The 12,178-nt window shown below is 43.9% G+C and overlaps 1 long non-coding RNA gene across 4 annotated transcripts in view; it reads right to left on the bottom strand.

The window, feature by feature from the left end:
- Positions 1–10,748: 10,748 nt before the first annotated feature.
- LOC147584079 (uncharacterized) overlaps positions 10,749–12,178 on the bottom strand; it is a 155,880-nt gene continuing 154,450 nt past the window's right edge. The window contains exon 5 of one of the 4 annotated variants that reach the window (XR_015240849.1): positions 10,749–11,438. This is a non-coding gene — a long non-coding RNA (uncharacterized LOC147584079). The remainder of the gene's footprint in view (positions 11,439–12,178) is intronic. The other 3 variants (XR_015240855.1, XR_015240852.1, XR_015240854.1) reach the window with 3 other exon arrangements.

Genomic DNA, 12,178 nt, shown 5'->3' on the forward strand with positions numbered 1-12,178 from the left:
ATAGGGTGAAATACACAAGTACACACACACACATGCACGTGCATACACACACACACACACACACACACACACACACACAGAAAGAACACTTGATCTTTGCACAATGCATTATAACTTTCTTTGGATGACATGTAGGACATAACTTTAGGTTGGAAGTCTAATTATAAAATAATTATAAAATAAAATAATAATTATATATAATACATTATATATAAAATTATATAATTTTTTATTAATTAATATATCAAATCATAATTATAAAATAAAATCATTATAAAATCAGGGGCGCCTGGATGGTTCGGTTGGTTGAGCATCCAACTCTGGATTCTGGCTCAGGTCATGATCTCACAGTTCCTGGGATCAAGCTCCATGTGGGGCTCCATGCTGACAGCATGGAGTCTGCTTGGGTTCCTCTCTCTCCCTCACCCTCTGCTCCTCCACCACACACACACTCTTTCTCAAAATAAAAAACGTTCAAAACAAACAAACAAATAAGTAAAATGCATATGTAACTTAGAAAAGAACACACAGACGGCATTCAGTGATACAAAATGTCGTCCTTTCAGAGAAGTGATCAGTGAAAGAGGATGGAAAGCTTCATGGAGGAGGTGACATTTAGGCAAGAATATATAAGACAGATGAGAGAGGAGAAATAAGTGAGGTAAATAATATGAGCCAAGAGGCCCAGACTCCACGGCATCTTTAAAGTGTTGTGAGTCTCAAAGCCACAAACAGCCCCCACCAGTTCAGCTTTCTATAGAATCCCCCGTAGTTTGTGGGGACACGACGGTAGAGCTGAGACTGGCCCTGCATACTAAGAAACCAAAACAAGTTCTCTCTGGGTGCACCCCATCACTCCCACGTGCACAAGTCCGGGTGAGATTCAGCTGTCTAGTCTCTCCCCTGTGTTCCCTGCATAATTTCTGCCTCTGAGTTACAGGAAATTTCTTTCTGAAAAGCCATTTGGAGACAGATTGTAATATAATGCTCTTGAACATTCCACTCTACCAATCGATAAAGGCAGCCCTCAATGCAGAAATAATCAAACACAGGATGGAATCTAATATGCACAAAGCTGATATTTTAACTAGACCCAAGAAGCTCAGTGGTTCTTTGCTCAAAGCTGGGGCCTGCTTTGTCTTCCTGCCTTTGTCTTATATTTTTATATACTTTTAAGGTCAAGCTTTTTGAAGTAGCTTATAGTTATTTTATTCTATTTTGGTCGTTCAAGGTTACAGCCAAGGTCAAATCTACATAAAAATAAGCATGTTGGCAACCAGCAAAGAATATGTTATTCTAGGAAGAAATAAAATGGCAATTGTGACCCTGGATCCCCTGCCACACCCTCCTCACACTCTCCTTTGACTCTTTAAGGAAGAAGGCTGAATGCTCACACCAGTATGTGCCAAGCAAATCAGAACTGCTTTCTTGGGAAAGATAAGCTTTTCTAGTAAAAAGACATCCTGTCCTTGCTGAATCACCATAGGATGGGGGATGGGAGATAGCGCGGGGACATCATTTGCATTCTATAATCTGGATTAGGAGCAAGATAGGAAACAGGGTTTCTTCTCATTCTTTCTCTTCTCACTGTGATTTTGGTCACCTTCCCTTTCTGGAACTCTTCTCTGTGGATATGTTGCGTGGTTATCAGATCAACATTCTGAGCCTGTGCTTACAAACCACCTTGGAAGATGCTAAATACATCTTAGATAATAATGAGTCATAAACAGCAACAACATCCTCTGCGTGAGATTTAAAGAAAACCATTCTCACTTCAGTCACTATTTAGTCCTTAAAAAGGTGAAAGGATTTATAGTACAGTGACTAAAGAGACAGGAGCCTTCAAATATTTCACAGCTCAAGACAGCATTCAGAAGATTAGTGGGTAAAGGGATTTCAGTGTTACCTTTAAGCGAAAAGTGGTGTCATTATGATTTATTAAATTGACACCACTCTTCCCCCACCCCCACCCCCACCCCCGCTATATGATCGTATAATTATAGAATTGGAAGAGGACAAGTGACACTTCAGGTCTGAACCGGGATCACGGAGGTTCAAGAATGAAATGATAATTCAAGGATTTATTCTCTCAGGAGTAGGTTTATAGAGGAAGTGTTATTTGCCAGGCTTGAAAGGCCAGTGTGTCATCGGAAGTACTGAAGTCACCAAAGACTTAGGAGTGATCCAGTTAAGGGGACTCCTAAATTCTTAACCGTGGTTAATCAGGAATAAACACAGTGGATTACTAGTCAGGAATAAAACAGAATGAGCTACTGATACTCCAGACAACAATGATGAATCACAAAATAATTATGCTCAATGAAAGAAGCCAGACAAGAGTACATGCTGTCTGATTCCATTTATACAACTTTCTGGAAAATGCAAACTAATCTACAGTGACAGAAAGCAGATCCGTGGTTGTCTGGGGTAGGCAGGAGGTGTGAATGGGGGCAGGAGGGAGGAATTACTATGGGCCACAAGGAAATTTAGAGTTGAGTTATAAGATCATTATATTAATTGTGATGATGGTTTCATGGGTATATTCATACTTCAAAAAGTATCAAATTGTAGGGGCGCCTGGGTGGCACAGTCGGTTGAGCGTCCGACTTCAGCCAGGTCACCATCTCGCGGTCTGTGAGTTTGAGCCCCGCGTCGGGCTCTGGGCTGGTGGCTCGGAGCCTGGAGCCTGTTTCCGATTCTGTGTCTCCCTCTCTCTCTGCCCCTCCCCCGTTCATGCTCTGTCTCTCTCTGTCCCAAAAATGAATAAACGTTGAAAAAAAAAAATTAAAAAAAAAAATTGTAGACTTTAAATATATACAGTTCATTATTTATTGTAGGTTACCTCAATAAAGCTGATTTTAAAACTCAGTGATAGAAAAATAGGGGATGAGGGATTTGTCCAGGAATGAACACGAGGCAACTATGGACTGTGTCTCCTAGCATAGCCCAGACACTTTTATTGGTGTCTACTCCCATCTAGTATCAACCTAGTACCTCAAAAATAAGTTCTTGTCCTGCTACTTTACTTTGTATCTCTAAGAAAAGAATTATACCTAAATCACATTAAGTGGCTTATATGATAACCCTTATTACTAAGCTATTTTGACATCTAAGGAAATTCTTATTTGGGAGAGGAGGTCTATCATCATTACCTACATATGGTTTATACATCGACAATGTTTGCAATCCAGAAACTTGATGGTCTTTATTGGTTGCCATAAGAGTTTTGGTGGGAGAGGTTTTCTAACTCTTAGTTCTCAAATAATACATGTAATTGTGGGAAAATAGTGACCACCTAGACAATTGACTTGGTTCCTCCAAAAAGTTTGTGGCAGGGAAGTAGAAGATAAAGACAGAGGGAAGATATGTAAGGCAATAAGACGCCGCTGGTAGGATCCTTGTGCAATCAAATCAACTGTAAATAGACTCCTTTGGGACAACTGGGCAGTTGATCTAAGTGTGTGGGACATGATAGAAGGAATTTCATGAGTGGGAAAATGGCATGGCTACTCACGGAAATATCTACAGGGCCTGGAGCTGTGTAAGAAGTGTAAGAGGAGATATCACTGACGTCTGGGATTCCCTCTAAAAGAAGGAAAGTAAGGGAGCAACTCTTATGGTAAAACTCTTGATAACTGCTCAATCTGAGTGACGGCATGTGGAGTTCAGTATATTATTCTTTTTACTTTTGTATATATCTGAATTTTTCATAATGAAACCTCTTAAAAGACTTTGTTCAAGTACTTAGCACATTTTAAAAAGAGGAGGGGCTGTAAATCACAGTGATGATCAAAGAAATAACTGATCTGCCAGTTAGAGGATGGGGTGAGGGGACTGGCGGGGGGGTAGGGGTGGGTGGTGGGTATGGAGCTGCCTCAGATCCCTTTCTAGAATTGACTGAGCCTCACTGAGTGATCTTGGAGAAAGTCCCTTACTCGAGTAAAACTGGGGAAAGTTCCTGGCCTGACAGGTGTAGGTGAGGATGTTGCCTTTTCTGCAGCCCCAACTGGATAGGGAAGAGCTATTCAAGGGCCTCGTATTCTCAGAAGAGTCTTTGTGAGCTATGATGTTTCTATCCTATCCAAACTTATCCTGGATCAGATGACAAGCAGGCAACCACGTCATTGTGCTCCTGTCCCCAGTGAGGCTGACTTTCCCAGAGCGACTGAATCTCAGAAACACTGCAGTTTTTTTCTGGTGTTTTTGGAGTTAGAAATCCATCTCTCTGTGCTGAGGTTCTTTATTACTTGTGCCCCCCTCCCTATAGCACCGCAGACAAGGACCAGGCGACAAGAATAAGTGAGATGACCCCAAATAAGCTCTCCCTGTACATTTACAGGGCCAACCATGACTTTTCTTAAGGCCCACAAATTATAGGGAGGCAAAGGGTGGAAAAATCCAGAAAAAAAAAAAAACCCAAAATACAACCATACCACCCATAAAAACATGCGAGATGGGAGGGGAAGATGCCTATAATTCTACTGGCTTTCAAATGTATTTATTTAGTTCAATCATTTATGAAACAAAACCCAGAAATTCCAGGCATCTCTCCTAAACAAAAGAACCACTAATGTTTGCTTCTGGTCAGCATGTGAAACTTGGTTAAAACCCAAATGTTAGACATAGGTTCCTAAGGCAGGTCCCTCACAGGCCAGAGCTCAGATATGGAGTGCCTGCCACATGCATTCTTATCTAGCCCTCAAACTAAGAGTTCAACCCAGAGTTACCAACAACTGAGAAACTGTTCAGGAGACACTCCTCCTACCTATGTCAAGGGGAAAACTTCCTCCAAAACAATCACTGACAAAGAAGTAAAGATAATTATTCAAATCATGGCACTCCTAAGATTTGCTAGCTGACCTGAACCCCCCAAAGAAATCTTGATTGAGATGATCTAGATTTCACAATGTTATCAGTCATCAACAGATTTCAACCTTCCTTGAAAGTGCTTCCAATTGTTCCAGTGGCTAAAGCGACTTGAATCAACACTGGATACAGCAAAGAAAACAAACCACTTATAAACTCTCCCATACCTGCCAAAACTGGAAAGCTATAAATAGGGGGGAGCAAACACTGTTCAAAAATATTTCTCAGGGAGAAAACAGGCGGAAAAGAGTGAATAATTTTCAAAGAAGTAAGGATTTTTTTTTTTCAAGTTAGTTCAGTCTGCAACTTGGAATTTCTATGGCCATAAGGAAGCAAGGAGAACAAACCCAGCCATGATGATATGTTTCCTACACCCATGGGAATGCTGGAGGGGTATCCGCTTGATTGAGACAATGACATTGTGTGCCATATTGATAAGAGTCACCTCATATTCTTTGTTAGTCCTCCTATTGCTTTTGACAGAAGGCGGTGCTTTTTCAACATCGTTGTCCTTTTGTACTTTTAAGAAGATAGGTTTTTTTTCTCCCCAGAGAAAGCTGTTTGTCAAGGTCGTTGGACCACTGAACTAGAACTCGGGTTCAAATCCACAGTAATTTCTCATATAGAATTACTCTTTAACCATGTAGTCTGTTGTCATTAGTTTCTCAAGCATTAAACTCTAGCATTACGTGCTCACTGTTACTGTTCCAAGGGACAGAGATCTTCGGAGTTTAACGATTTTGCATATGAATCTTGCTTCTGTCATTACTAGCTGTGTAACGCAGGGCAGCTTTTTAAACTCTACCTGCCGCAGAAGTGTCCCGGGTGGTTCGCTTCTCAGAACCCTTGATTAGTTGATCCAATTGTCGATTCGATCATTGAAAATAAATCTATTTTGAAAAAAATCTGAGGGGACACACTTGCATCTTTAGTGTAATCTACCCCACCACTCATTTTCTCTTCTATAAATTGGAAGTTCAATGACTGTGTGTGAAGCGCTTGACATAATGTGCGGCAATGCAGAAGTATTCACTAAATGCTGTGGTTACTTTTAACAATAAACACTTTCTGGTTAGAATCACAGATCAGTCACTTCCCAGGTTAAAGGCACTTCATTTATATGAACATGTAGGAACACAAAATGACAAGAAACATCAGACACATGTCTATGATACCATCCTATCAGTGGTTGGTGGAGTCATTGACTTTATCCTCCTCTCCCACAGCCTTGGCAACCCCACTTCAGAAGAGATGCTTTGTTCGCTCCCTCACTGGCTTCCTCCCTTCCATTTGGAATATGCAGCCTTCCCTTTTGGCTTCTGTCTCTATCCACAAGACCAAGAGTATTCAGAGCCTGGAATTAAATGCTAAGGTGGCCCTGCTCTCCATGCCCAAAACTTTGACCTTGCTGCAGTCACTGATGGATTTGTCACTATATAAATGCTTCTCAAAGTCAAGAAGAAAGTCAGGGGGACTAAGGACTGCCTATGGACCCCAGCACACTGAGCTGTTTCACTCCTTTCCAAGAGCATTTTTAGAAACATGCCATTGTCTAGTTTACATAAAAAATGCAGCATATGTGGTCCACCTAAATGTCTATGCACTCTTTATAAGTCGTTTTTAGCGTTTTTCAGCCTTTCTTGTTTCAAGGTCTAGACAGCCTACAGAAACACAGAGGAAGAATTTGCTGTAACTCAATGGGCTGCTCTTCCAGAGGAGATGGGTAAAAGGATGTGTTACTCTGGATTATCCAAGAAGCAGATGCTAAAGTGGGATAAAACATGCCAGGATGCAAAAAGGGAGATGACTGTGAGACACTGTGTATAGGGCGTTGGCATAGCTGAGAGTGGCAATGCAAGTTTGACCCAAATAGAGCAAAGGGGGCAAGCGGCTTGGATGGACACTCCTAGATTACCCTGCAGTCTTCAAAGGTTCAGCCAGGTGCGCAGGGGGGGCCTTGAGTGAAAAGGTATCAGCTATCAGAGGAGTCCTGTGTCACCCAGGCACAGGCCTGCCTTGGTTTCCCTGCTGTCTACAGTTGTTGGCTAGGACTAACCTGAAGAACGACCTCAGGGCAAACAGGAGCCGGACCTCAGGTCACAGCAGTGAGGGTCAATTTTGCTCCCCGTAGTTGGAGGTCCACAAGGTGCGTTCCCATGGCCACCCCAGGAAAGATGGTCACTAACTACCCAGGATCTCTTACAGAGACCTCGGCAGCTGGAGAAGGGAGAAAGGCTGTCTGTGGAAGACAGGGCGAGTCCCTACCCAGACCCCCAACACACACACACACACACACACACACACACACGTACACATGTGTGCATGTGCATACACACATTACATATGCAAACACATGCTATGGATACACACACACTATGGGAGACCTATGTACTCCGAAAGGCACAAACAGATACCTTTCTACAAAATAGTGTGCATCAGACCAAGTCTCCTCAGTTCTGTGGGCTTGGCGTGCTGGCCCAGGGACCACTCGGTCATGCCGACCTGGTTTCTCACAGCCAGCTCCTAAGCAGGGGGTTTGGTTTGCATTTCCCCTGACAGGAAAAAATGCCTTAGCAGTGGGGTTGGTTGAAGAGTTTAAAAAAAAAAAAAAATAAGGAAAGAAAGAAAAGAAAAGAGAGGGAGAAAAAGAGAGAAGGGCAGAGACAGAGTGAGAGAAAGCCAAGAGTTTCTGGTTCACATTACGGACCTCAGTCTGCACTCTTCCCCAAGCAGAGTAAGAACCAGGAGAACCCTCCTTAGCTCCATCAAATTCCCCCAAAGGGAGGTGGCCTTGGCAGTTTGGGGGAGGAGACTTCCTAAAGTAGTTAAAGTAGTTAAGTCCATGAAATGTCTCTGGGAAAGTCAGCGGGGTCTTCGTGGAGCAATTCCAGAGGTAAGTCCTTTGGGCACCAAAGCCCACCCTATTGGCATCACCCTGCCTACGAGACACATAGCCGAGGGGAAAAACAGGACTTCCACAGGAGATGCTGGAGAAGCCCTTTGGTGGCAGGGGAAATGGTGTCTGGGAGACTGGAATACAGAGGGAGGCCAAGCAGACCAGAGCCAGACAAGAGGCCAGAGATGCAGCAAGGGCAAGATTAAGGTCTAGGGAGCCCCTTTAGAGTCTTGATTTCTGTCCCAGGAGCAAGAGGAGGCTATCAGAAGACTTTAAAGGGGAGAAGTGACATGACAAGTTTTGCATTCTGAAGAAAAGAAACCATTCCAACCGCAGTGCAGATCTGACCCGGAGACAGGGTGGGAGGGAATGCAGGCACAAGCGTAGGACAAGAGATGGTGGTGGCGCTAAGCAGGATGGTAGCGGGGGCTCAAGAGATAATTAGGGGGCAGCATGGAAATGGGTTGGCAATGACTCAGATGTAGGCTGAGCTAGCAGGAGTGACTCCTTTCCGGCTTGCACATCTGGCTGGGCGGGTCTGCCTTTACATAGACGGGGAAGAGGCTTGGGATGCAGGTGGGATGTGTGCCTGTGAGACACCCGGGAAGAAATATCAAGGAGGCAATGGCATACATGTGGCTCCAGTTGCTGACCGTGGGGTGAGAGGGTTGCGTTCTGTCCCACTATCCTAGGATGGGCCTGGTGGGGAGGGAGGATACCCCAAGGAAGAGAGCCAATGGGGTCAGGGCAGGAAGCTCTTTGCAACTCCTTAATTCTCTCTCCAGATCCACTGGAGCAGCTTTCTACACTGAGTGCTTCAGTTATGGTGCTCAAGGAGGTCTGCGCTGAGTAAACAGGGCTTGAAAGTACCTGGTTAGCAGAGGATCCGAGGGGATCTAAGAGGGGGCTCTTGAGCCCTTGATGGCAGGAAGTCCTGGGGCCTCATATTTGTTCTTCTTAACCCGAAATGTGAGCTACCCGTGGTCTAAGAACACTGTTGACCTTCACCGCGATTTGGTTTCCTGGGAACCTAAAAAAGCACAGTGTGTTCCTGTGCACGGACACAATGTTATCTTTGGCTTGGCCTGAGGCTGCCCCAGGCACCAGACAGTCCGGATAGTGCTTCTGCCACCTGGAGGACAGAGCGGGGATGGAGCCCGGTCCTCCTGCGTTCTCCCCACAGCGTAGGGGTACAGAGGTTCTGGGGGGAGCAGGGAGACGCGGACCTGGTCTCCCGCAAGAAGCTGTGCAGATCAGTGTCAACAGCTCCAACGAGGGCTCCCAGTCCCAGAAGTTGGGTTTGGGCACCAATGCATTCCTTGAGAGACAACTGGATCCTCTTTTCCCATAGATGGCTCCCACCATGGGTCCTGCCATCCAAAAGGGGACAATGGGTGGATGCACCAGGGCTCAGTCCGGTTTGTCTGTTGTTGTTGTTGTTTTGGTTTGTCTGTTTGCATATGTTTTAAGTGTTGTTGGAACTCTTCCCAGCCTGGGATGAGGACAGATTTATCCTCTGAACTGGGGAGAAGCAGCTAAGGAAGTCACCTCAGCCCTCATGTCTCCTCATCTGGGATCTGTCCATATGCATGAAGCACTTATTTTCACCTGCTCAAGAGTTCAGCAGTAAAGACTTTGCCTCTGTGGGCAAGACCTGAAGTTTTCCTGCCTTGCCTATGACTGGGTGGGGGAATTATATTCTGCAGCACTCTTTGGGAACCCATTTGGCCTTGCTACCAAAGTTTGTCTTCTAATATAGGCCTTATCAATACTAAAGGTGACTTAAAAATCTTGATCCGCCCCATTCCTATGTCTATGTTGAGCAAGGAACAGGAGTGCGACTTAATGGGCCCCTTAAATTTCTGACGTATTCAGAAGACTATCGAATATATCAAGCCTTAGGGATCTTACTTTGGCTTAAACTTAAACATCCTCCCATTTGAGAGCATTCGGCTCTTTCAGAGCATTGAGTTTAACCTTCCAACTGCCATATCGAATACGATCTGGGAAAGGGATATAGTAGATACTTTTTTTCATCAGTAAGGGTGAATTAATCATAGAGCCATTGCAGTGCAGAAAAAACCGAAAGAAAAAATGTTTTTGTGTTTTTCTCTGCACTCACCGACTGGCCGCGCAGAATTCTCTTCCACTGGCACCTCCAAACCCATTTCTAGCCATCTCCACTCCCCGACATCCCACGGAGGTTGGCCTGTAAGGTTTGCATCAGTGGGCTTCTTCTCTTGGGTTTAGTCATTGGAGGGCACTGGTAGGAGATCAGAGGGTGGGAGAGAGTGGGGTCAGGGCATTTTTGACTTCCCTAACTCCTGACAGTGTAGTACTTGGGGTCTCAACAGAAAACAGAGTACATTAAGGGTCAAACCACTGACGGTCAAATTCCTCCTATCAAACAGTTCCTCTCCCACCTTATAGCTCTTACTAGGTCCCAGTAACTCCGCCTTCTGTCTTGCCCCTTCAAGCCTAGGGGTGGCGATGCCACTCACTGTTGCAGCCCCTTGGTGCCTCACTGTCCCTTCTGACCCCCTCTCCACACCTCTACAAGTAGTTCCCTTTTTCACGCTCTTCAAATATTGCCCTTAATGTACTCTGTTTTCTGTTGAGACCCAAGTACTATACAACATTATAAACACTGGAGCAAAAGACATCACTTTCAGTCGAGATTTCCAGCCGTGTTCACCCATTCCCTGCCATGCACATCAACCAGTCACCTTCAAGAGAGATGCCTCTTTTGGATGCCCTGCCGCTCACATGCATATCTCCCTGCACAGATACCATCTATAAGCGAAGTCAATCAATGCGCAGGGAGAGCATAGCAGCAGGTGAGTGTCTGCATCCTAAGCGTGTGAGCTCTGCATGACTTAGAACCTTTGACATTCTAGAACTCTTCAACCTCCCTGACATTTAGAGATGAAAAAATGTGATGTGATTATAAATTTCACAACGCCTTTTGCATGCCTCTCAATATCCACTGAAAATACAAATAATACTGTTATCACTATCCCATGTGCATTTGAAAAACAGATTTTTATTACCCCACCTTCCCTCCTACAAAAAAAGGAATTGAGGAAAAAATGACATGGCTTCAAAGTATAACAGTAAGCTGAACTTTTCTTCAGGAAGAATAAGAAAAATGTGGGGCACCTGGGTGGCTCAGTTAGTTGGGCAGCCAGCTTCGGCTCAGGTCATGATCTCGCGCTTCGCAAGTTTGAGCCACGTCCTGCACCGGGCTCTGTGCTGACAGCTCAGAGCCTGGAGCCTGCTTCGGGTTCTGTGTTTCCCTCTCTGTTGCCCCTCCCCTGCTTGTGCACTTTCTCGCTCTCTCTCAAAAATAAATTAAAAAAAAATTTTTTTTTTAATTTAAAAAAAAAAAGAAAGAAAAATGTAATGTTTTTATGCCCTCCTGAACTTTGCACTAGATGTGCTATGGAGCAAAACTCATGACTCTTTATTTAATTAGAAACTCTTTTACTCTTTGCCGTGTGCAATACTAAATGAATTGTTGCGATCAGATTTGGAGTTCATTAGTCTTGGTCCATTTGCTTTCAGAGTGTTTGTTGAATATTCTGGAGTTTAGGTGGGAGGAAGAGTGAAAGGTGCTTGTCTTTGTTGGACATTTTCCAGTTGGTCCTCAATGTGCAGAAGTTTGGCCTTGCTGATTCTGGACAATAGAGAATAACGCACTTAACCATTTATTGAGCATACATAATGAGACAGATACTGTACTAGGCATTTTACATGTGAAATCTCCAATATTCACCATAATGGGGCAAAAGGTAATGATCATTCCCGTTTTACAAACTGAGAAACAAAGCAATGAAGTGATTTCTCTACAGAGATAGAGTTAGTGAGTGTTGTTCAAGATTGGGATTCAGGGTAAAAACCTCTAAAATTCTAAAATACTTCTGTCAGTCTGCCATTAGGTCCCTTGTTTTGGGGCAAAGACACCGTTTTAACTTTGTCACTAACTATATGATTTTGGATAATTCTCTTTACCTCTCTGGGCTTCAGTCTCCGCATCAGTAAAACAAAGAGGCAAAGTTAAAAGAAGTTTAAGCTTTTAGGGTGCCTGGCTGACTCAGTCAGTAGAGTGTGGGATTCTTGATCTTGGGGTTATAGGTTCAAGCCCAGCATTGGGTTTGATTACTTTAAAATTTTTTTTAAAGGGGCATCCAGGTGGCTCAGTCGGTTAAGCATCCAATTCTTGATTTTGGCTGAGGTCTTGATCTCCGGGTCATGAGTTCAAGCCCTGCATTCAGTTCTGTGCTGGGCATGAAGCCTACTTAAAAAAATAACAGTAAATAAAATAAGTTTAAGCTCTAAAATAATTTGATACTAATATTTATATAAAAAAATATTCCCTGATAATAGGTTGTATTAGTCAGGATTTGGTCTCTCTAG

Source organism: Puma concolor, chromosome A1 (assembly GCF_028749965.1).
Source record: "Puma concolor isolate L17-30 chromosome A1, mPumCon1.1.hap2, whole genome shotgun sequence".
Classification (NCBI taxonomy): domain Eukaryota; kingdom Metazoa; phylum Chordata; class Mammalia; order Carnivora; family Felidae; genus Puma; species Puma concolor.